This window comes from Pezoporus occidentalis, unplaced genomic scaffold, assembly GCF_034315485.1.
Source record: "Pezoporus occidentalis ecotype Australia unplaced genomic scaffold, CSIRO_AGI_Poc_V1 ctg556, whole genome shotgun sequence".
NCBI lineage: Eukaryota > Metazoa > Chordata > Aves > Psittaciformes > Psittacidae > Pezoporus > Pezoporus occidentalis.
The window spans coordinates 8,932-32,480 of record NW_026915895.1 but is presented as its reverse complement, the minus strand read 5'-3'; positions in this window follow the sequence as shown (position 1 = coordinate 32,480).

Below are 23,549 nucleotides of genomic sequence, written 5' to 3'. Positions count from 1 at the left end.
TGGGAGCGCTGCGCGGCACGACGGGAGTTGTAGTCCAAGCCGGGCGCCGCCTTAGTGGTGCTGTAGGGGTGTCGCACTGCATCATGGGAGTTGTAGTCCAGGCTGGGCGACACCCTCGTGGTGCTCTATGCGTGCCGCGCGGCATGATGGGAGTCGTAGTACCGCCTGGCTTCTGTATAATGGTGTTCTATGGGAGCTGCAGGGTATGATGGGTGTTGTAGTCATAACTGGGCGCCGCCATAGCAGGGCTCAATGGGTGCCGCGCTGCATGATGGGAGTAGTAGTCCCGGCTGGGCGCCCCCGTAAAGGGGCTCTATGGGTGCCACATTGCATGATCAGGGTTGTAGTCCCTGTAGTCTATGGGGTCTCTATGGGGTCTCTATGGAGGCTCTATGGGGTCTCTATGGGGTCTCTATGGGGCATCTCTATGGTTCACTTTGGGTCGCTTTCAGGATCTCTGCGGTGTCTATGGATCTCTATGGGTCTCTATGAGTCTCTATGTGGTCTGTATGAGTCTCTGTGGGCTGTGGATCTATATGGTCTCTATGGGTCTCTCTGTTTGGTCTCTACGGGTCTCTCTATGGGGTCTCTATGGGTTCCTGCAGGGTCTGACCATGGAGGGGGGTTCTCTTCACGAGTCCCTTGGAGGGGGAAGCAGCAGCAGCTCCAGTACCAGGATGCAGGGGGCAGAGCTCGAGACCCTGAGACCCCCCTTTTACCCCCATTGCCCCCGTTACCCCAAATTGCTCCCATTGCCCCATTACCGCCATTGCCCCCATATAAAGCCATGGTGGGAGTCAGCAGTGGGTGTGAACCTGTCCCTGCCCCATAGGGTTCTATAGGGGTCCATAGGGGTCCCATCGCCCCCCATCTCCCTCCTTTCCCCCCACCCCAGCCTACGCGTGCCCTGTTCCTGTCGCCCCGCCCACTTCCACGGCAGCCAATCAGCGCCTGGCCCCGCGCACTGCGCCGTGGAGCCAATCAGAGCACAGGGTGGGAGAGTAACCCCTCCGCCCCCCTCAGCTGACTCCGCCCCCTGTAACGGCCGCAGGCCCTTGAACAAGACCGGTCCCAACCCCGATCCCCCGATCCCTGAGGGACCCCACTCGTTACTGGTCTCCAGCCGGACACTGAGCCATTGACCACAACTCTCTGTGTGTGGCCATCCAGCCAGTTCTTTATCCACCGAGTGCTCCATCCATCAAATTGATGTCTCTCCAATTTAGAGACAAGGATGTCGTGTGGGACGGTGTCAAACGCTTTGCACAAGTCCAGGTAGATGCCATCAACTGCTCTGCCCCTGTCCATCAGTTCTGTAGCCCCATCATAGAAGGCCACCAAATTGGTCAGGCAGGATTTCCCCTCAGTGAAGCCCTGCTGGCTGTCACCAAGCACCTTGTTGATTTTCATGCGCCTTAGCATGCCTGCCAGGAGAACTGCTCCAAGATTTTGCCAGGCACAGAGGTGAGACTGACTGCTCTGTCATTCCCCAGGTCATCCATTTTCCCCTTTGTCGTGGTTTAAACCCAGAAAATGGGGGTTATATTTCCCTTTTTCCAGTCGTCAGGAGCTTCACCTGACTGCCATGTTTTTTCAAATATGAAGGCCAGCAGCTTCGCAACTTCATTCGCCCGCTCCTTCAGGACCTGTGCATGGATTTCATTAGGCCCCATGGACTTGTGCATGTTCAGGTTTTTAAGATGGTCTCGAGCCAGCTCCTCTCCTACAGTGGGCCCAAGGTCTTCATTCTCACAGTCCCTGCATCTGCCTTCCAAGACTTGTGTGGTGTGGTCAGAGCCTTTGCCAGTGAAGACCGAGGCAAAGAAGTCATTCAGAACCTCAGCCTTCTCCAAATCCTGTGTAGCCAGTTCTCCCGAGAGCTTCCGGAAGGGGGCTATGTTCTCCCTAGTCTGTTTTTTATTTGCTACATACCTGAAGAATCCCTTCCTGTTATCCTTAACATCCCGAGCCTATCTGAATTCTAACTGGGTCTCAGCTTTCCTAACCTGGTCCCTAGCTTCCCGGAGAAATTCTTCCTCAGCTCCATCTAAACCTGCCCTGGTGCAGCTTGAGGCCATTTCCTCTTGTCCCATCCCTTGTTCCTTGGGAGCAGAGCCCAGCCCCTCCTGGCTCCATCCTCCTCTCAGGCAGTTGTAGGCAGCGATCAGGTCCCCCTCAGGTTCCTCAGCCATTCCCCATCACATCTGTGCTCCAGGCCCTTCACCAGCTCCATTGCCCTTCTCTGGCCCCTCTCCAGCACCTCAATGTCTCTCTTGTAGTGAGGGGCCCAGAGGTGAACCCAGGATTCGAGGTGCGGCCTCAGCAGTGCTCAGTGCAGGGGCACCACCACTGCCCCGGCCCTGCTGCCGCACTGGTGCTGATCCAGGCCAGGATGCTGGGAGCTTCCTGGCTGCCTGGGCACAAGCTGCTCATGTTCAGCTCCATCAATCAGCACCCCCAGCTCTTTTCCCATGAGCAGTTTTCAGCCCCTCTTCCCCAAACCTGGAGCGTTGCAGGGGGTTGTTGTGGCCCAAGCGCAGGACCCGGCACTTTGCCTTCTTGACCCTCAACACATTGGCCACAGCCCATGGATCCAGCCTGTCCAGATCCCTCTGCAGAGCTTCCTACCCTCCATCCCCCACCACACCTCCTTGGTCTTTTGGTGGGACATCCCAAATTAGGCAACCCCCACTCTGGGGCTGGCCCCCCCAACTCCCTGATACCAAAGACGGGGGAGCTGGGCTGCCCCATGGGGTGTGGTTGGGGGGCAACGAGGAGCAATTTGGGCCTGGGTGGCATTGGAGGGGGGGAGCAGCTTTTCTGGGGTACCCCAGTTGGGGGCGGGTGTTTGGTGGGGCCCCTCCAGGTTTTTGGGTTCCTGGGTTCATCGGGGGGGGGGCGGGGGGATGGAAGGGTGTGGGTGACTTTTGTGCTGCCCCAGGACCCCACTTGGGGGTCCTGCCTGCTTTTGTGCTGCTTCAGGGAGATTTGGGGTTACCCTAGGATTTAGGGGCAGCACGATTGCTTTGGGTGCTTCCAGGGCCCTTTGGGGTGCAGTGTGGTTTTGGTTTGCCCCTTTATTGGGGTGACCCTTTTGGGGATCCACCCCCTGTGGCCCACCTAATTCACTACTGAACCGAAAGCAATGTTGGGGTCCCCCCAGTGTGTTCGGGGTTCCAGAGCATCTTGATGGATCCCCAGGGCAGGTGCTGGGGGAACACCACTTTTCGGAACACCCCTTTTTTAGCAAGTCTGTGCCACTGTGCTGAGCCGGGGCGGCTTTGGAGCTGTGGGCTTTGGGTTTGGGGGGATTTGGGGGGATGCAGGGAGGATTTTGGGATTCAGGCTGGTCCACAAAACTCTTTGGGGTGGCTCATTTATTTGGGGGACTCCCTGTCTACCGAGACTGGGGTGTCCATCAATCCCAGGGCAGCCGAATCTCATTGGATGCCCTAGGGAGCCCCATTGACACAAGCGGGAGGAATTTGGGTGTTCAGAGCAATTTGAGGGTTCAAGGAACATTTTGAGGTTCAGGGGGGGATCCCCAAAATGTGCTGTAGGAGGCACATTATATTGGGAGATCTCCCATGTACCTGGGTCCCAGGGCCCCCTCGGTCGCTTTTGGGTGAGCAACATTCCCCCAGCATGGAGATGTGTTGAGGGGAAGAGTTTGGGGGTTCAAAGGGGATTTCGGCATTGGGGGAGATCCCCAAAGCTCCCTGGGGTGGTGCAGGCATTTGGGGAACAGCCAGTGTCCCAAAACCAGGGGTTACATTTGACCCAGGGTACCCTGACTCTTCAGTGCCCCTGTTGGCCCATGGCAGTAAATGGAAGGGATTTGGGGTTCAGAAGGGAACTGGAGGTTTAGGGGGATTTGGAGGTTCATGGGAATGTGCCCAAGCTCTGCAGGGGACAAATGGAGGCCTCAAACAGGGGCTACAGCCACCAGAGACCACCCCACAGATCACTGGGGCTTTGGGATGGCGGCAGCATCGTGCCCATGGCCGCTGGGCACCCAGGAGTGCTCCAGGAGTCGCTGCAGGGGGACCAGCCTCTGCCCAGCCGGCTCGGGGAGGTCCCTCACGGGCTGCTCTTCCTCAGTGCCTTTGGTCCGGAGGTGGAGCATGCGAGGGGTCACAGCTCAACGTGGGCCATGGAACAGGGCGTCACGGCCACCTCCGAGGAGTGGAGAGGGACCGACATTGGCACAGCAGAGAATCATGGAATCCCAGAGTGGGCTGGAAGGGACCTTAAAGCTCACCCAGCTCCAACCCCCAAAGGCACGGGCAGGGACACCTTCCACTAGAGCAGCTTGCTCCACGGCCCTGTGTCTCTGTGCACCCCCAGGGCATCCTGGGGATACCCCTAGAGAATCCCAGAGAATGCCTGCAGCACCTCCAGAGCACCCCATGGACCCAGTCAGAGCTCATGCATCACAATGACCTTGGGGACATGGAGACCACAGGGGTGGCTGATTCTGGAACTCCCCATGTTCAGGTGTGTGAGGTCACAGAACCCCACGGAACCCTTCAGAGGAGGCACCGGGAGACGACAGCTGCCCCACGGAACACAAGCTACCGGTGGAGGAGGCAAGAGCAGCTCCTCTGGTGGTTCCCGTCTTGGTGTCTCGGAGCCGGTGCCGCCTGTGGACACAGGAGCGTGGAAGGAGGTGGGTGGCGATGGCGATCTTGGGGTGCTGTAGGAGTTGCCAGAACACCTCAAGAGACTTCCCCAGAGTGGCTGCTTTGGACTCGGTGTGTGAGTTGGGCTGGCTGAGCCGGCAGCGGAGCGCTGCGGCTTCCGAGGGATGATCCTGGGATCTGCCCTCATTTCTTGTGGGGAGAGCAAGGGCCTGTGGGGATGGGACAAGGGGGAACGATTTTAACATGACAGAGAGGGGAGACTGAGATGAGATCTTAGAAGTTGCTCCCTGTGAGGGTGGTGGGGCAGTGACACAGGGTGCCCAGAGAAGCTGTGGCTGCCCCATGGCTTGCAGTGCTCAAGGCCAGGTTGAATGGAGCTTGGAGCAAGCTGCTGTAGTGGAAGTTGTCTTTGCCAGTGGCAGGGGTTGGAGCTGGATGAGCTTTAAGGTCCCTCCGAATCCAAACCATTGTGTGCTTCCGTGATATCCTGGTTTAAACCCAGTCAGGTCTTGTTAACTCACTCCCAGTGAGTGGTGCTGATATCCTCAAGTCCCCTGGGGGGAAGTGAGTGAACAAGCTGTCTGTCTGCGTTTAAACCAGGACAGCAAGGCAAGGCAAGGGAAGGCAAGGCAAGGCAAGGCCAGGCAAGACAGGCGAGACCAGGCCAGGAGATGCAAGACAAGGCAAGACAAGGCAAGACAAGGCAAGGCCCATGAAGGGAAGGCCAGGCCAGGTCAGGCAAGGCAAGGCCAAGCAAGGCAAGGCTAGTCCAGGACTGGCCAGTCCATGCAAGGCCCGGTGAAGGCCAGGTAAGGCAAGGTAAGGCAAGGCAAGGCCCATACAGTAGTAGCAGTGCAGGACAGGTAAGGGCAGGTAACGCAAGGCCAGGACAGGAAAGGCCAAGCAAGGGCAGGTAAGGTCAGCCCAATCAAGGCCAGCCAGGGCAAGGCCAGGCCAGGTTAGGCCATGCAAGGCAAGGCTAGGCAAGGAAAGGCAAGGCCAGGCCACGACAGTCTTGGTCAGGCTATACCAAACACGGCCAGGCAAGGCCAGTTCAGGCAAGGCCAAGCAGGTCAAGGCCAGGCCAGGCCAGGCCAGGCCAGGAAAGGCCAGGATAGGCCAATCATGGCAATGCAAGGCCAGAAAAGGACAAGGAAGGCAAGGCCAGGCCAGGCCAGGCCATGACAGGCCAGGCCAGGCAAGGGAATTCAAAGCAAGGCAAGGCTAGGTAAGGCAAGACAATGCAAGGCATAGCAAGTCCACGAAGGGCAATGCAAGGCCAGCTAAGTCCAGTCCAGGCCAGGCGAGGCCAGGCCAGTCAAGGGCAGGCAAGGCAAGGCAATACAAAGCAAGGCAAGGCACGGCCAGGCCAAGTCAAGCCAGGCAAGGCAAGGCAAGGCAAGGCCAGGCTAGGCCAAGGCATGCAAGGCAAGTGCAGACCAGGCCGGGCAAGGCAAGGCAATGCAAGACAAGGCAAGGCAAGGCAAGGGAAGACCACTCCAGGAAACGCAATGCCATGCCAGGTAAGGCTATGCAAGGCAATGCCAGGCAAGGCAAGGAAAGGCAAGGCAAGGCAAGGCAATGTCAGGGAAGGAAAGGCAAGGCAATGCCAGGGAAGGCAAGGCAAGACGAGGCAAGGCACAGCAAGGCAAAGCAAGGCAAGGCAAGGCAATGCCAGTCCAGGACAGGCAATGCAAGGCCAGCTAAGGCCAGGCAAGGCAAGTTAAAACAAGGCAAAGCAAGGCCAGGAGAGGCCATGCAAGGTCAGGCCAGGCCAGGCCAGGCCTGGCAAGGCCAGGCAAGATAAGGCAAGTCAAGGGAAGGCAAGGCTAGGCAAGGCAAGGCAAGGCATGGCCAGTCCAGGACAGGCAATGCAAGCCCTGGTAAAGCCTGGTAAAGCCAGGGAAGGCCAGGCCAGGCAAGGTCAGGCCAGGTTAGTCAAGGCCTGGGAAGGCAAGGCCAGGCCAGGTCATGACAGGCCAGGCCAAGCAAGGCAATTCAAGTCAAGGAAAGTCAAGACAAGTCAAGGAAAGGCTAGGCAAGGAACGGGAAAGCAAGGCAAGTCCAAGATAGGCAATGCAAGGCCAGGTAAGGCCAGGCAAGGAAACACAAGGGAAGGCAAGGCAAGGCAAGGCAATGTCAGGCATGGCAAGGCCAGGCCAGGCAAGTCATGGCAAGTCCATGAAGGCAAGGCCAGGCCAGGCCATGAAGGCAAGGCCCGACCAGGCCAGGCAAGGCAAGGCAAGGTAAGTGTAGGCAAGGCAAGGCAAGTCCGGGACTGGGCAGTCCATGCAAGGCCAGGTAAGCCTAGGCAAGGCCAGGTAAGGCCAGGTCAGGCAAATCCAGGGAAAGCCAGCAGGGCAAGGCAAGGCAAAGCAAGGCAAGGCAGTGCAAGCCCAGGCAACGCAGCGTAAGGCTAGGCAAGGCAAGGCCAGTCCAGAACTGGCCAGTCCCTGCAAGGCCAGGTAAGGCAAGGTAAGGCAAGGTAAGACAAGGCATGGCCCATACAGTAGTAGAAATGCAGGACAGGTAAGGCCAGGTAAGAAAGGCCGGCCGAGCCCCGTCCAGGCAAGGGCAGGCAAGGTCAGGCCAATCAAGGCCAGCCAGGGCAAGGCCAGGCCAGGCAAGGCCAGGCGAGGCAAGGCAAGGCAAGGTAAGGCTAGGCAAGGCATGGTAAGGTAAGGCTAGGCAAGGCAAGGCAAGGCAAGGCTAGGCAAGGCAAGGCAAGGCAAAGCTAGGCAAGGCAAGGCAAACTTAGGCCAGGCCAAACCAGGCGACGCAATGCCAGGTAATATAAGGCCACGACAGGCAAGGGAAGGCTTGGTAAGGCCAGGCCAGGCAAGGCCAGTCAAGGCCATTAAAGACAAGGCAAGACAAGGCAAAGCAAGGCAAAGCAAGGCAAAGCAAGGCCAAGCATTGCCAGGCCATGCCAGGCCAGGCTAGGTCAGAGAAGGCAAGGACAGGCAGGGCAAGTCAGTGCAAGGCAAGGCAGGGCGTGGCTAGGCAAGGCAAGGCCAGGCCAAGCCATGCAAGGCAAATCCAGACCAGGACAAGCAAGACAAGACAATGCAAGGCGAGGCCAGGCCAGGCCAGGATAGGAGATGCAAGGCCAGGCAAGACAAGGCATGGCAAGGCAAGGCACAGCAAGGCCAGGCCAGGGCAGGCCAGGCAAGGCAAGGCCTGGCCAGGCAAGGCACGGTAAGGCCAGGCCTGGGCACGCCAGGCAAGGCAATTCAGTGCAATGAAAGTCAAGGGAAGGGAAGGCAAGGCCGGGCCAGCCCAGGCCATGACAGGCAATGCAAGGCCAGGCAAGGCAAGGAAAACCAGGCCAGGCCTGCCAAGGCCAGGTAAGGCAATGATAGGCAAGACTAGGTAAGGCAAGTCCACGACAGGCAATGGAAGGCCTGGTAATGCAAGGCAAGGCCAGGCCAGGAAAGGCCAGGCCAGACTAGGCCAGGCCAGGCCCGGTCATGCAAAACCAGGGCACGCCAGGCAAGGCCAGCCGAGGCAACTCAAGGCAAAGCAAGGCAAGGCAAGGGAAGTAAGGCAAGGCAAGGGAAGGTAATGTAAGGCAATGCAAATCATGACTAGGCCAGGCAAGGCTGTTAGAGTCGAGACAAACACATAACCACCGGGATGGTTATATGAGGTGCTTTACTGAGGCGCCGGGAACCAGGGGTACGCACCCAAATCTGGTTCCGATTCCCGTCACATCGCGTTCGCAATTTATACACTAAAAATTTCGTAACTAATACATATTCAACACAGATTACATCATTGACCAATACATATGCATCAAAGACTGCTACATCAATCTATTACGACATCAGCCTCTTCTGCGCTTGTGCCGACCCCTCTGGTGGTCGCCCTGATGAAGTAAGGAGTCTTCCTCAGATGAAGTAAGAAGTCTTCCTCAGATTGTCCTTTTCACCTTTCCTTTACTTGGCCAGGTCCCAATTGTCTTCCGGACGTTAGCATTCTCTTATCTTCACCAGGATGCTTCTGGTATGCCGTTTTTTGGCTATCTTAAACTTAGGTTCTGCTTGGGTAGAGTTTTACAATACATACACCTATACTCCCCTCACCATACGCAGTTATGTTAGCTCTTGCTACCAAGACTACCATTGTATCATGTAGTTACAGAGTAACTATGATACAAAACGGCAAAGTTACAACGTCTCCTAATATACAAAGCCTCACTATTGATTTATAAATTTCTCAAATATAATCACTTTACTATTTTATATGATTATTTTATTGTAAAAACTTCACCCTCTCTAACAAGGCCAGTAAAGGCAAGGCAAGCAAAGACAAGGTAAGGCCAGGTGAGGCAAGGCCAGTCAAGGCAAGGCAAGCAAAGACAAGGTAAGGCCAGGCCAGGCAAGGCCAGGCAAGGCAAGGCAAGGCAAGGCAAGGGTACACAAGGCGAGGAAAGGCAAGGTAAGGCATGTCCAGGACAGGCAATGGAAGGCCTGGTAAGGCAAGACAAGGCCAGCCCAGGAAAGCCCAGGCCAGGCCAGGTCATACAAAAGGAGGGCAGGCCAGGCAAGGCCAGGAAAGGCAAGGCAAGGCAAGACAAGGCCAGTCCAAGACAGGCAATGAAAGATCATGTAAGGCCAGCTAAGCCAAGGCCAGGCCAGGCCATAAAGGCAAGGCAAGGCCTGGCCACGCAAGGCAAGGCAAGGCCTGGCCAGGCAAGGCAAGGCTAGGCAAGGGAAGGCCTGTCAACGACTGGCCAGGCAAGGCAAGGCCAGGCAAGGCAAGGCCAGGACAGGCAGTGCAAATCCAGGACAGGCCAGGCAAGGCCAGGTAAGGCAAGGCCAGGAGAGGCCATGCCAGGCAAGGCAAGGCCAGGCCAGGCCAGGAGTGGCAAGGCCAGGCAAGGCAAGGCAAGGCAAGGAGAGGCAAGGCAAGGCAAGGACAGTCTAGGACAGGTAATGGAAGGCCAGTTAAGGCCTGGTAAGGCAATGTAAGGCAAGGCAAAGCATGGCAAGGCTAGGCAAGGGAAGGCAAGGCAAGGACTGTCTAGGACAGGTAATGCAAGGCCAGGTAAGGCCTGGTAAGTAAGGCAAGGCAAGGCAAGGCAATGCAAGGCAAGGCAAGGCAATGCAAAGCCACTCCAGGACAGCGACTGCTAGGCCAGGTAGGGCCAGGTAAGGCAATGCAAGGCAAGGCCAGTCCAGGACAGGCAACACAAGGCCAGATAAGGCCAGGTAGGGCAAGGCAAGAAAAAAGCCAGGCAAGGCAAGGCAAGGCAAGACAAGTCAATGCAAGGCAAGGCCAGACCAGGCCAGACCAGGCCACGAAGGCAAGGCCCGGCCAGGCCAGGCAAGGCAAGTTAAGGCCAGGCATGGCAAGGAAAGTCTGGGCAAGGCAAGGCAAAGCCAGTCCAGGACTGGCCAGTCCATGCAAGGCCAGGTAAAGGCTATGTAAGGCAAGGTAAGGCAAGGCAAGGCCCATACAGTAGTTGCAGTTCAGGCCAGGTAAGGCCAGGTAAGGCAAGCCCAGGACAGGTAAGGCCAAGTAAGGCAAGGCCTGGCCAGCCAAGGCCAGGCAAGGGCAGGCAAGCTCAGGCCAATCAAGGCCAGCCAGGTCAAGGCCAGTCCAGGCTAGGCCATGCAAGGAAAGGCTAGGCAGGGAAAAGCAAGGCAAGGCAAGTCAAGGCAACAGAAGGCCAGGCAAGGCCAGTCCAGGCAAGGCCAAGCAGGTCAAGGCAAGGCCAGGCCAGGCAAGGCAATTCAAAGCAAGGCAAGGCTAGGCAAGGCAAGGCAATGCAAGGCAAGGCAAGTCCACGACAGGCAATGCTAGGCCAGGTAAGGCCAGGTAAGTTAATGCAAGGCAATACACATCCAGGACAGACAATGCAAGGCCTGGTAAGGCCGGGTAAGGCAAGGCAAGGAAAGGCCAGGCAAGGAAAGGCAAGACAAGGCAAGGAAAGGGAAGGCCAGGCCAGGCCATGAAGGCAAGGCCAGGCCAGGCCAGGCAATGCAATGCCAAGTAATATAAGGCCAGGACAGGCAAGGGAAGGCTTGGTAAGGGCAGGCCAGGCAAAGCCAGTCAAGGCCATTAAAGACAAGGCAAGACAAGGCAAGGCAAAGCAAGGCAAAGCAAGGCCAAGCAAGGCCAGGCCATGCCAGGCCAGGCTAGGCCAGAGAAGGCAAGGACAGGCAGTGCAAGTCAGTGCAATGCAAGGCAAGGCGTGGCTAGGCAAGGCAAGGCCAGGCCAAGCCATGCAAGGCAAATCCAGACCAGGACATGCAAGGCAAGACAATGCAAGGCAAGGCCAGGCCAGGCCAGGCCAGGAGATGCAAGGCCAGGCAAGGCAAGGCCAGGCAAGGCAAGGCAAGGCAAGGCAAGGCCAGGCTAGGCCAGGCCAGGCCAGGCCAATAAAGGCAAGGCAAGGAAAGGTAAGGCAAATGAAGGCCAGGCCTGGCAAGTCAAGGCCAGGCCAGGCAAGGCAAGGAAAGGTAAGGCAAATGAAGGCCAGGCCTGGCAAGTCAAGGCCAGGCCAGGCAAGGACAATCAAGGCAAGGCAAGGAAAGGCAAGGCAAATGAAGGCCAGGCCAGGCAAGGCAAGTCAAGGCAAGGCCAGGCAAGGACAATCAAGGCAAGGCAAGGCAAGTCCAGGCCAGGCAAGGTCAGGCCAGGCAAGTCAAGCCAAGGCCAGGCAAGGCAAGGCAAGGCAATGCAAGGCAAGGCAATGCAAGGGAAGGCTAGGCAAGGCAAGGTAAGACAAGGCAAGGCAAGGAGAGGAAAGGATAGGTTAGGGAAGTCCAGGCAAGGCCAGGCCAATCAATGCTAGGCAAGGCCATGCAATGCAAGGCCAGGCAAAGCAAGGCAAGACAAGGCAAAGCCAGGCCATGCCAGGCCAGGCAAGGCAAGTCAGTGCAAGTCAAGGCAAGGGAAGGTAAGGCAATGCAAGGCTAGGAAAGCCAGGCCAGGCCTGGCAAGGCAAGGCAAGTCATGGCAAGGCCAGGCAAGGCAAGACAAGGCAATGAAAGGCAAGACCAAGACAGGCAATGCAATGCCAGGTAATTCCAGGTAATTCCAGGAGAGGTGAGTCCAGGCCAGGTGAGTCCAGGCCAGGCAATCCAATTCAGAGCAATGCAAGGGAAGGGAAAGGAATGCAAGGCCAGGCCATGCCAAGGCATGCCAGGCAATGCAAGGCCAGGTAAGGAAAGGCCAGGCTATGACATGCCAGGAAAAGCCAGGCCAGGCAAGGCCAGACAAGAGCAGGGAAGGCCAGGACAGACCAGGCAAGAAAAGGCCAGGTAAAAAAAGGCCAGGCCAGAGAAGGTCAGGAAAGACAAGGCCAGGCCAGGTCAGGCAATCTCAGGGCAGGCCAGGCCAGGCCAGGCAGGGAGATGTAAGGGCAGGCCAGGGATTGCCAGGCAAGACAAGGTCAGGCCAGGCCAGACCAGGCCAGGCCAGTACAGACAAGGCCCGGACAGGCAAGGCCAGGGCAGGCCAGTCCAGGCAAGGCCTGGCCAGACAAGGCAAGGGAAGGACAGGCAAGGCAAGGCCAGGCCAGGCCAGGCAAGGAAAGGCTAGGCAAGAGAAGGCCTTTCCATTACTGGCCAGGCCGGGCCAGGCCAGCCCAGGCCAGTAAAGTCAAGGCCAGGCAAGGCCAGGCAAGGCAGGGAAATGACAGGCAAGGAAAGGCAAGGCAAGGCACGGCAAAGCAAGGCAAGGCAAGTCTTGGACAGGCAGTGCAAATCCAGGACAGGCCAGGCAAGGCCAGGTAAACCCAGGCCAGGCCAAACCATGAAGGCAAGGCCAGGCCAGGCAAGGCAAGGCCATGCAAGGCAAGGTAAGGCTAGGCAAGGCAAGGCCAGTCCAGATCAGGGAAGGCCAGGCAAGGCAGGAAAGGCCATGTAAGGCCACGTCAGGCAAGGAAAGGAAAGGCCAGCAAGGCAAGGCAAGGCAAGGCCAGTCCAGGGCTGGACAGTATATGCAAGGCCAGGTAAGACCAGGTAAGGCCAGGGCTGACCAGGTAAGGCCAGGTCAGACAAGGCCAGAGAAGGGCAGCAGGGCAAGGCAAGGCAAAGCAAGGCAATGCAAGTCAAGGCCATGCAAGGCAAGGTAAGGCCAGGCAAGGCAAGGCAAGTCAAGTCAATGCAAGTCAAGGCAAGGCAAGGCAAGTCATGTCAATGCAAGGCAAGGCAAGGCAAGGTAATAGAAGGCAAGTCCAGGACAGTGAATGCAAGGCCAGGTAAGGCCAGGCAAGGCCAGACCAACCAGACCTGCCCTGTTCATATACAACCAGGCCAGGCCAGGCAAGGCCAGGCAAGGCAATGCAATACAAGGGAAGCCAAAGCAAGGCTTGGCCAGGCCAGGCCAGACAAGGCAAGGCATGGCCAGGAGAAGCAATGCCAGGCAAGGCAAGGCAAGTCCAGGCCAGGCCTGGCCAGGCAGGCAAGGCAAGGCAAGGCAAAACAAGGCAAGGCAATACAGGGGAAGGCAAGGGCAGGTAAGGCAAGGCAAGCCCAGGCTAGGCCAGACCATGAAGGCAAGGCCAGGCCAGGCCAGGCAAGGCTAGGCAAGGCAATGCCAGGCCAGGCAAGGTAAGGCTAGGGAAGGACAGGCCAGGCAACCAAGGCAAGGCACGGCAAGGCGAGGCAAGGCAAGGCAAGGCTAGACAAGGCAGGGCAACACAAGGTAAAGCAAGTCCAGGACAGGCAATGGAAGGCCTGGTAAGGCCAGGCCGCGCCAGGCCATACAAAATTAGGGCAGGCCAGGCAAGGCCAGGCAAGGCAAGGCAAAGCAAGGTAAGGCTAGGCTAGGCAAGCCAACACAAGGCAAGGCAAGGGAAGGACAGGCCAGACAATCAAGGCAAGACAAGGTGAAGCAAGGCAACACAAGGCAAGGCAAGTCCAGGCCAGGCCTGGACAGGCAGGCAAGGCCAGGCAAGGCAGGGAAAGGCAAGGCAAGGCAATTACAGGGGAAGGCAAGGCCAGGCAAGGCAAGGCATGTCCAGGCTAGGCCAGGCCATGAAGACAAGGCCAGGCCAGGCCAAGCAAGGCTAGGCAAGGCAATGCTAGTCAAGGCAAGGGAAGGATAGGGAAGGATAGGCTAGGCAACCAAGTCAAGGTAAGGCGAGGCGAGGCAAGGCAAGGCAAGGCAAGGCGAGGCAAGGCAAGGCTAGACAAGGCAAGGCTAGACAAGGCAAGGCAACACAAGGTAAAGCAAGTCCAAGACAGGCAATGGAAGGCCTGGTAAAGCCAGGCTGGGTCAGGTCATACAAAATCAGGGCGATGCAAGTCCAGGCAAGGCAAGGCAGTACAAGGCAAGGCAAGTACAAACCAGGCCAGACCAGGCCAGGCAAGGCCAGGAAAAGCAAGGCAAAGCAAGGCAAGGCAAGGCCAGTCCAGGACAGGCAATGCAAGGCCAGGTAAAGTCAGGCAAGGCAAAGCAAGGCCAGGCAAGGCCAGGCAAGGCAAGACAAGGGCAGGTAAGGCAAGGCAAGGCAAGACAAGTCAATGCAAGGCAAGGCCAGGCCAGGCCAGGCCAGGCCATGAAGGCACAGCACGGCCAGGCCAGGCAAGGCAAGGCAAGGCCAGGCACGGCAAGGTAAGTCTAGGCAAGGCAAGGCCAGTCCAGGACTGGCCAGTCCATGCAAGGCCAGGTAAAGGTCAGGTAAGACAAGGTAAGGCCATGTAAGGCCAGGTCAGGCAAGGGAAGGAAAGGCCAGGCCAGGCAAGGCAAGACAAGTCAAGGCAAGGGACGGCAAGGCCAGGCCAGGCCATGAAGGCAAGGCCTGGCCAGGCCAGGCAAGTCAAGGCAAGGCCAGGCAAGTCTAGGCAAGGCAAGGCCAGTCCAGGCAAGGCCAAGCAGGTCAAGGCCAGGCCAGGCCAGGCCAGGCCAATCAAGGCAATGCAAGGCTAGGAAAGGACACGGAAGGCAAGGCAAGGCCAGGCCAGGCCAACCCAGGCCAGGCTTGGCAAGGCCAGGCAAGATGAGGAAAGGCAAGGCAAGGCCTGGCCAGGCCAGACAAGGCAAGACCAGGCCAGGCAAGGCCACGCCAGGCAAGGCTAGGCAAGGCAAGGCAGGGGAAAGCAAGGCAAAACACAGCAAGGCAATACAGGTTAAGGCAAGGTCAGGTAAGGCCAGGCCAGGCCAGGCTTGGCAAGGCCAGGCAAGATGAGGCAAGGCAAGGCCTGGCCAGGCCAGACAAGGCAAGGCCAGGCCAGGCAAGGCCAGGCCAGGCAAGGCTAGGCAAGGCAAGGCAAAGCAAGGCAAAACAAGGCAAGGCAATACAGGTTAAGGCAAGGCCAGGCAAGGCCAGGTAAGGCAAGGTAAGCCCAGGCCAGGCCAGGCCATGAAGGCAAGGCCAGGCCAGGCAAGGCAAGGCAAGGCCATACAAGGCAAGATAAGGCTGGGCAAGGCAAGGCAAGGCAAGTCAATGCAAGGCAAGGCAAGGCTAGTTAAGGCAAGGCAAGGCAAGGTAATACAAGGCAAGTCCAGGACAGTCAATGCAATGCCAGGTAAGGCCAGGCAAGGCCAGACCAACCAGGCCTGCCCAGTTCATATAAAACCAGGCCAGGCTAGGCCAGGCCAGGCAAGGCAAGGCAATGCCAGGCAAGGCAAGGTAAGGCTAGGGAAGGACAGGACAGGCAACGAAAGCAAGGCAAGGCAACGCGAGGCAAGGCTAGACAAGGCAAGGCTGTTAGCGGTGAGGAGAAGCAAGACACGCCAACCCAATATGGGTGATAAACAAGCTTCTACTTTATTCGTGGCGCACATCCCTTATATCTGCGTGGTGTTACCCACGCCTACTAGTCACAACGTTATTGGTTAGTTCTACATGGCTTCCTTTACATTCTCTTCCCACTTCTGATTTCCGGTTACCTGTGAGGCCTACACTTTGCTTTGCTTGCACAAGGCCTCTAAGGATCCATGGCCTTGCTCTTGGAGCCATTCTGCAACACCTGACCTGGCCTTACCTAGCCTTACCTGGCCTTGCATGGACTGGCCTTACCTTGTCTTCGCTTGCCTTGTCTTGCCTGGCCTAGTCTTGCTTTGCATGGCCTTGCATTACCTTCCCTTGCCTTGCCTTGCCTGGCCTTACCTTGTCTTTGCTTGCCTTGTCTTGCCTGGCCTAGTCTTGCTTTGCATTGCCTTGCATTACCTTCCCTTGCCTTGCCTTGCCTGGCCTAGTCTTGCTTTGCATTGCCTTGCATTACCTTCCCTTGCCTTGCCTTGCCTGGACTTACCTTGTCTTCGCTTGCCTTGCCTTGACTGGCCTTGCCTGGCCTGGTCTTGCTTTGCGTTGCCTTGCGTTACCTTCCCTTGCCTTGCCTTGGCTGGCCTTGCTTGGCGTGCCCTGGTTTTGTATGACCTGGCCTGGCCTTGCCTTGCATTACCAGGCCTCCCATTGGCTGTTGTGGACTTGCCTTACCTTGTCTTGCCTTGCATTGCCTTACCTGGCCTTGGCAGGCCTGGCCTGGTTTGGCATTCCCTTGCCTGGCCTTGCGTTGCCTGTCATGGCCTGGCCTGGCCCGGTCTTGCCTTCCCTTCCCTTGATTTGCATTGCACTGAATTGCCTGGCCTGGCCTGACCTGGCCTTGCCGTGCCTTGCCTGGCCAGGCCTTGCCTTGTCTTGCCTTGCCTGGCCTTGCCTACATGGCCTGGCCTGGCCTTGGCTTGCCTGGCCTTACCAGGCCTTGCATTTCCTGTCCTGGACAGGCCTTGCCTTGCCTAGCCTTACCTTGCCTTGCCTTGCCTGGCCTTGCATGGCCTGGCCTTTCCTTGCCTGGCCATGACTCACCTGGCCTTGTCTTGCTTTGTCTGGCCTTGTCTTGACTTGCCTTGCCTTGTATTACTTTGCCTTGCCTGGATTTGCCTGGCCTGCCCTGGTTTTGTATGACCTGGACTGGCCTGGCCTGGACTTTCCTGGATTCTCCAAGCCTACCGTTGCTGGTCCTGGACTTGCCTAAACTTGCCTTGCCTTGTGTAGTCTTGCCTTGTCAATCCTTGCCTGGCCTTGACTTGCCTGGCCTGGCCTGCCCTTGCCTTGCCTTGCCTTACCTTGCCTTGCCTTGCCTTGCCTGGCCTCGCCTGGCCCTGCCTTCATGGCCTGGCCTGGCCTTGGCTTACCTGGCCTTACCAGGCCTTGCATTTCCTGTCCTGGACAGGCCTTGCCTTGGACTGATTTGCCTTGACTGGCCTGCCCTGGCCGGGCGTTTCCTTGCCTTGCCTTACCTGGCCTTCCGTTGCCTGTCCTGGACTGGCCTTGCCTTTCCTTGTAGTGCATTACCTGGCCTAGCATTGCCTGTCCTGGAGAGGCCTTGCATTGCCTTGCCTTGCATTGCCCTGCCTTGCCTGGCCTTGCCTTGCCTTAATTACCAGGCCTTACCTGGCCTTGCATTACCTGTCCTAGACTGTCCTTGCCTTGCCTTGCAATGTCTGGCCTTGCCTTGCCTTGCATTGCCTTACCTCGCCTTACCTGGCCTACCATTGCCTGTCCTGGACTGCCCTTGAATTGCCTTGCCTTCCTTTGCCTGGCCTTGCCTTGCCTGGCATTGCTTCTCGTGGCCTTGCCTTGCCTGGCTTTGAATGGCCTGGCCTTGCCTTGTCTTGCCTTGCATTGCCTTGCCTTGCCTGGCCTTGTCTGGCCTGTCCTGGACTTGCACTGCCTGTCCGGGACTTGCCTTGCCTTGCCTTGCCTTGTCTTGCCTTGCTTTGCTCGCCTTGCCTTGCCTCGCCTTGCCTTACCTTGATTTGCGTTGACTTGAAATACCTTGCCTGGCCTGGCCTGTCATGACCTGGCCTGGCCTTGCGTTCCCTGGCCTTGAGTCGCCTGGCCTTGCCTGGCTTGGCCTTGCCTCCCCTGGCCTTCCCTGGCTTAACCTGGCCTTGCATTGCCTGTCCTGGACTGGCCTTGCCTTGCCTTGCCTAGCCTTGCCTTCCCTTGACTTGCCTGCCTTGCCTTGCCTTGCCTTGCCTTGCCTTCCCTTTCCTGGCTTTTCCTTGCCTTTCCTGGCCTGGCCTTTCCATGGCTTGCCTTACCTGGCCTTACCTGGCCTTGCATGTACTGGCCAGTCCTGGACTGGCCTTGCTTGCCTAGCCTCACCTGGCCTTACCTGCCCTTGCCTGGCTTGGGCTGGCCTTGTCTTGCCTTACCTGGCCTGCATTGCCTGTCATGAAAGAGCCTTGCCTTGTCTTGCCTTGCCTTGCCTTGCCTGGCCTTCCAAGGGTTTGCTTATACTGGCCTGTCCTTGCATTTCCTGGCCTGGCCTGGCCTGGCCTTTCATGGGCTGTCCTGGCCTTGCCTTCCCTTGCCTGACCTGGCCATTCCTTGCCTTACCTGTCCTTACCTGGACTTGCACTGCCTGTCCTGGCCTGTCCTCAACTGAACTTGCCATATCTGGCCTTGCATTGGCAGTCCTGGTCTTGACTGGCCTTGCCTGGCCTGGCCTTGCCTGGCCTTGCCTGGCCTGGCCTTGCCTGCCCTTGCCTGGCTTGGGCTGGCCTGGCCTTGCCTTACCTGGCCTTACCTGGCCTGCATTGCCTGTCCGGGACGAGCCTTGCCTTGCTTTGCCTTGCCTTGCCTAGACTTGCCTCTCCTGGCCTGGCCTGGCCTGGCCTGCCTTGCCTTCCCTGGCCTTGCCTTGCCTTGCATTGCCTTGCCTTGCCTGGCGTGGTCTGGACTTTCCTTGCATGGCTTGGCCTGGCCTGGCATGGCATGGCCTGTCCTTGCCTTGCCTTGCCTTGCCTTTCCTTGCCCGTCCTTGCTTGGCCTTACTTTGCCTGGCCTTTCTTTTCCTTGCCTTCCCTTGATTTGCTTTTCCTTCCCTTGCCTGGCCTTGCCTTGCCTTGCCTTGCCCGGACTTGCCTGGCCTGCCCTTGCTTTGCCTGGCCTTGCTTTCCTTGCCTTGCCTTGCCTGGTTTTGTATGACCTGGCCGAGCCTGGCCTGGCCAGGCCTGGGCTGGCATTGCCTGGCCTTACCTGGCCTTGCATTGCCTGGCCTTGCATTGCCTGTCCTGGACTTGCCTAGCCTTGCCTTGCCTTGCCTTGCTTAGCCTTGCCTTGCCTTGCCTTGCCTAGCCTTGCCTTGCCTTGCCTTGCCTTGCCTTGCCTGGCCTTCCCTTGCATGACCTGGCCTATCATGGCCTGGGCTAGCACGGCCTTGGCTGATCTTTACCTGGCCTGGCCTGGCCTGGCTTTGTCTTGCCTGTCCTTGCCTGGCTTGGCCTTACCTTGCCTGGCATTGCCTAGCCTTGCCTTGCCTTCCTTTGCCTTGTCTTGCCTGGCCTTGACTGGCTTGGCCTTTCCTGGTCTTACCTGGCCTTACCTGGTGTTGCATTGCATGTCCTGGCCTCTCCTGGACTGGACTGGACTGGGCTTGCCTTGCCTTGCCTGGCCTAGTCTGGCCTTGCCTTGCATTGCCTGCCCTGGACTGGCCTTGCTTACCTGGCCTGGCATGGCCTGGCCTGGCCTTGCCTCGCCTGGTCTTGCCTGGCCTTACCTGGTTGTGCCTTGCCTTGCCTTGTCTGCCTGGGCTTCCTTGGTGTGGACTGGCCTTGCTGGCCTGGCCTAGTCTTGCCTGGCCTGTCCTTAATGGCCTATCCTTACCTGGCCTGGCCTTGCCTTGCCTTGCCTTGCCTCGACTAGGCTGCCTTGCCTTGCCTTGCCTAGCATTTCCTGGCCTGGCCTGGATTTCCTTGCCTTGCCTTGCCTTGCCTTGCCTCTCATTTCCTTGCCTTGCCTTGCCTGGCCTTGCCTTGTCTTGAATTTCCTTTACTGGCCTGGCCTGGCCTGGCGTTGGCTGGCCTTGTCTGTCCTGATATTACCTATCCTTACCTGGCCTTACCTGGTCTTACCTGGCATTGCAATGCCTGTCCTGGTATGTCCCAGAGTGGCCTTGCACTGCCTTGCATTGCCGTGCCTTGCCTGGCCTTGCTTTGATTTGCCTAGACTCACCTGGCCTTCCCTGGCCTGGCCTGGCCTGCCCTTGACTGGACTGTCCTAGCTTGCCTGGCCTTGCCTGGCCTTGCCTTGCCTTGCCTGGCCAGTCCTGGACAGGCCTTGCCTTGCTAGCCTTACCTTGCCTTGCCTGGCCTCGCCTGTCCTTGCCTTCATGGCCTGGCCTGGCCTTGGCTTACCTGGCCTTACCAGGCCTTGAATTGCCTGTCCTGGACTGGCCTTGCCTTGCCTAGTCTTACCTTGCCTTGCCTGGCCTTGCCTGCCTTGCATGGCCTTGTATGGCCTGGCCTGGCCTTTCCTTGCCTGCCCATGTGTCGCCTGGTCATGTCTTGTCTCACCTGGCCTTGTCTTGACTTGCCTTGCCTTGTATTACCTTACCTTGCCTGGCATTGCTTAGCCTTGCCTTGCCTTCCTTTGCCTTGCCTTGCCTGGCCTTGACTGGCTTGGCCTTTCCTGGTCTTACTTGGCCTTACCTGGTCTTGCCTTGCATGTCCTGGCCTCTCCTGGACTGAACTGGGCTTGCCTTGCCTGGCCTTACCTTTCCTTGCCTTGCCTTGCCTTGCCTGTGCTTGCATGGCCTGGCATGGCCTGGCCTGGCCTTTCCTGCCTGCCCATGTCTCGCCTGGCCATGTCTTGCCTCGCCTGGCCTTGTCTTGACTTGCCTTGCCTTGTATTACCTTGCCTTGCCTGGACTTGCCTGGCCTGCCCTGGTTTTGTATGACCTGGACTGGCTTGGCTTGGCCTTGCCTTGCCTTACCAAGCTTTCCATTGCCTGTCCTGGAGCTGCGTAAACTTGCCTTTCCTTGTGTTGTGTTGTGTAGCCTTGCCTTGTCTAGCCTTGCCTTGCCTTGCCTTGATTGTCTGGCCTGTCCTTCCCTTGCCTTGCCTTGCCTTGACTTGAATGGCCTTGCCTGGCCTAGCCTGGCCTGGTCTGGACTGGCCTGGCCTGGCCTGGCCTTGCCTTGCCGTGCCTTGCATTGCCTTGCTTTGCCTGGCCTTGCATTCATGGCCTGGCCTGGCCTGGCCTTGGCTTACCTGGCTTTACCTGGCCTTGCATTGCCTGTCTTGGACTGGCCTTGCCTTGCCTTGCCTTGCCAGGCCTTGCCAGGCCTGCCCTGGTTTGGCCTGGCCTGGCCTTGCCTTCCCTGTCATTTCCTGGCCTTGCATTGCCTTGATTGGCCTGACCTGGCCTGGCCTGGCCTGACCTGACCTTGCCTGGCCTTGCCTCGACTGGCCTTGCCTTGCCTAGCCTTATGTTGCCTTTCCTTGCCTTGCCTGGCCTGGCCTTCATGGCATGGCCTTTCCTTGCCTTGCCTTACCTGGCCTTACCTGGCCTAGCATTGCCTGTCCTGGACTTGCCTTGCCTTGCATTGCCTTGCCCTTCCTTGCCTAGCCTTGCCTTGCTTTGAATTGCCTTGCCTCGCCTAGCCTTGCCTGGCCTGGCCTTGACCTGCTTGGCCTTGCCTGGACTGGCATTGCCTGGCCTTCTGTTGCCTTGCCGTGCCTAGCCTTTCCTTGCCTGGCCTAGCCTGGACTGGCCTTGCCCTCGCCGGCCTTGATTGGCCTGAGCTTGCCTGCCCTTGCCTGGCCTTGGCTGGCCAGGCCTTGCCTTACTTGGCCTTACCTGTCCTGGGCTTGCCTTACCTGGCCTGAACTGCAACTACTGTATGGGCCTTGCCTTGCCTTACCTTGCCTTACCTTGCCTTACATGGCCTTTACCTGGCCTTGCATGGACTGGCCAGTCCTGGACCGGCCTTGCCTTGCCTAGACTTACCTTGCCGTGACTGGCCTTGCCTTGCCTTCCTGGCCTGGCCTGGCCGGGCCTTGCCTTGCATTGACTTTTCTTGCCTTGCCTTGCCTGGGTTTTTTTTGCCTTGTCTTCCCTGGCCTTATCTGGCCTTGTGTTGCCTGTCCTGGACTGGCCTTGCCTTGCATTGCCTTACCTGGCCCTACCTGGCTGTCCTGGAGTGGCCTTGCTTTCCCTTGCCTTGTCAATGGCTCAGTGTCCAGCTGGAGACCAGTAACGAGTGGTGTCCCTCAGGGATCGGTGTTGGGACCGGTCTTGTTCAACATCTTCGTTGCTGACATGGACAGTGGGATTGAGCGTGCCCTCAGCAAGTTTGCCGATGACACCGAGCTGTGTGGTTCGGTTGATACCCTGGAGGGAAGGAATGCCATCCAGAGGGACCTCGACACGCTTGTGAGGTGGGCTGATGCCAACCTCATGGAGTTTAACCATGCCAAGTGCAAGGTCCTACACGTGGGTGGGAGCAATCCCAGGCACAGCTACAGGTTGGGCAGAGAAGAGATTCAGAGCAGCCCAAGGAGAAGGACTTGGGGGTGTTGGTCGATGAGAAAATGAACATGAGCCGGCTTTAGTGTGTGCTCGCAGCCCAGAAACCAACCGTATCCTGGGCTGCATCAAAAGGAGCGTGACCAGCAGGTCGAAGGAGGTGATCCTGCCCCTCTACTCTGCTTTTGTGAGACCTCACCTGGAGCATTGTGTGCAGTTCTGGTGTCCTCAACATAAAAAGGACATGGAACTGTTGGAACAAGACCAGAGGAGGCCACGAGGATGATCAGGGACTGGAGCACCTCCTGTATGGAGACAGGCTGAGGAAGTTGGGGCTGTTCAGCCTGGAGAAGAGAAGCTGCGTGGAGACCTCATAGCAGGTTCCAGTATCTGAAGGGGGCCTATAGGGATGCTGGGAAGGGACTCTTCATTAGGGACTGTAGTGACAGGACAAGGGGTAACGGGTTAAAACTGAAACAGGGGAAGTTTAGATTGGATCTAAGGAGGAAATTCTTTCCTGTGAGGGTGGTGAGGCACTGGAATGGGTTGCCCAGGGAGGTTGTGAATGCTCCATCCCTGGCAGTGTTCAAGGCCAGGTTGGACGAGGCCTTGGGTGAGATGGTTTAGTGTGAGGTGTCCCTGCCCACGACAGGGTGTTCAACTGAATGATCTTAAGGTCCTTTCCAACCCTAAATATTCCATGATTGTATGATTCTATGAAATGTGGGTGAGGAAATGGAGTTGTGAAGTTTGATCCCCCAAAGGGCCGCAGTTCGCCCTGTGGAGACCCCAGGATCCCTACTGACCCCCCCCCATACCCCCCATTGCCCACCATGCCCCTTTTACCCCCCATTACCCCCCCATTACACCCCATTGCCCCCATTGCCCTCCATTGCCCCCATTACCCCCCATTGCCCACATTACCTCCCATCACACCCCGTTGTCGCCATTGACCCCACTGCCCCCATTAACCCATTGCCCCATTACCCCATTGCCTCCATTACCCCCCATTACCCCCATGGCCTCCATTACCCCCACATTGGCTTCATTGCCCCCCATTATCCCCATTACACTCATTGCCTTCATTACCGGCCATAACCCCCATTGTCCCCCATAACCCCCATTGTCCCCCATAACCCCCATTGTCCCCATTACCCCCATTGCCCACATTACCTCCCATCACCCCCCATTATCTCCATTGCCCCCACTGCCCCATTGCCCCCCATTACCCCCACATTGGCCCCATATACACCCATTACCCCCATTGGCCCCGATTACCCCCGACTGTCCCCATTACCCCCCATTACTCCCATTGGCCCCCATCAGCCCCATTGCCCCCCCCCCCCCCCGCGCCTGCGGCCGTTACAGGGGGCGGAGTCAGCTGAGGGGAGCGGAGGGGGTTACTCTCCCACCCTGCGCTCTGATTGGCTCCGCGGCGCAGTGCGCGGGGCCAGGCGCTGATTGGCTGCCGTGGAAGTGGGCGGGGCGACAGGAACAGGGCACGCGTAGGCTGGGGTGGGGGGAAAGGAGGGAGATGGGGGGCGATGGGACCCCTATGGACCCCTATAGAACCCTATGGGGCAGGGACAGGTTCACACCCACTGCTGGCTCCATGGCTTTATATGGGGGCAATGTCGGTAATGGGGCAATGGGAGCAATTTTGGGTAACGGGGGCAATGGGGGTAAA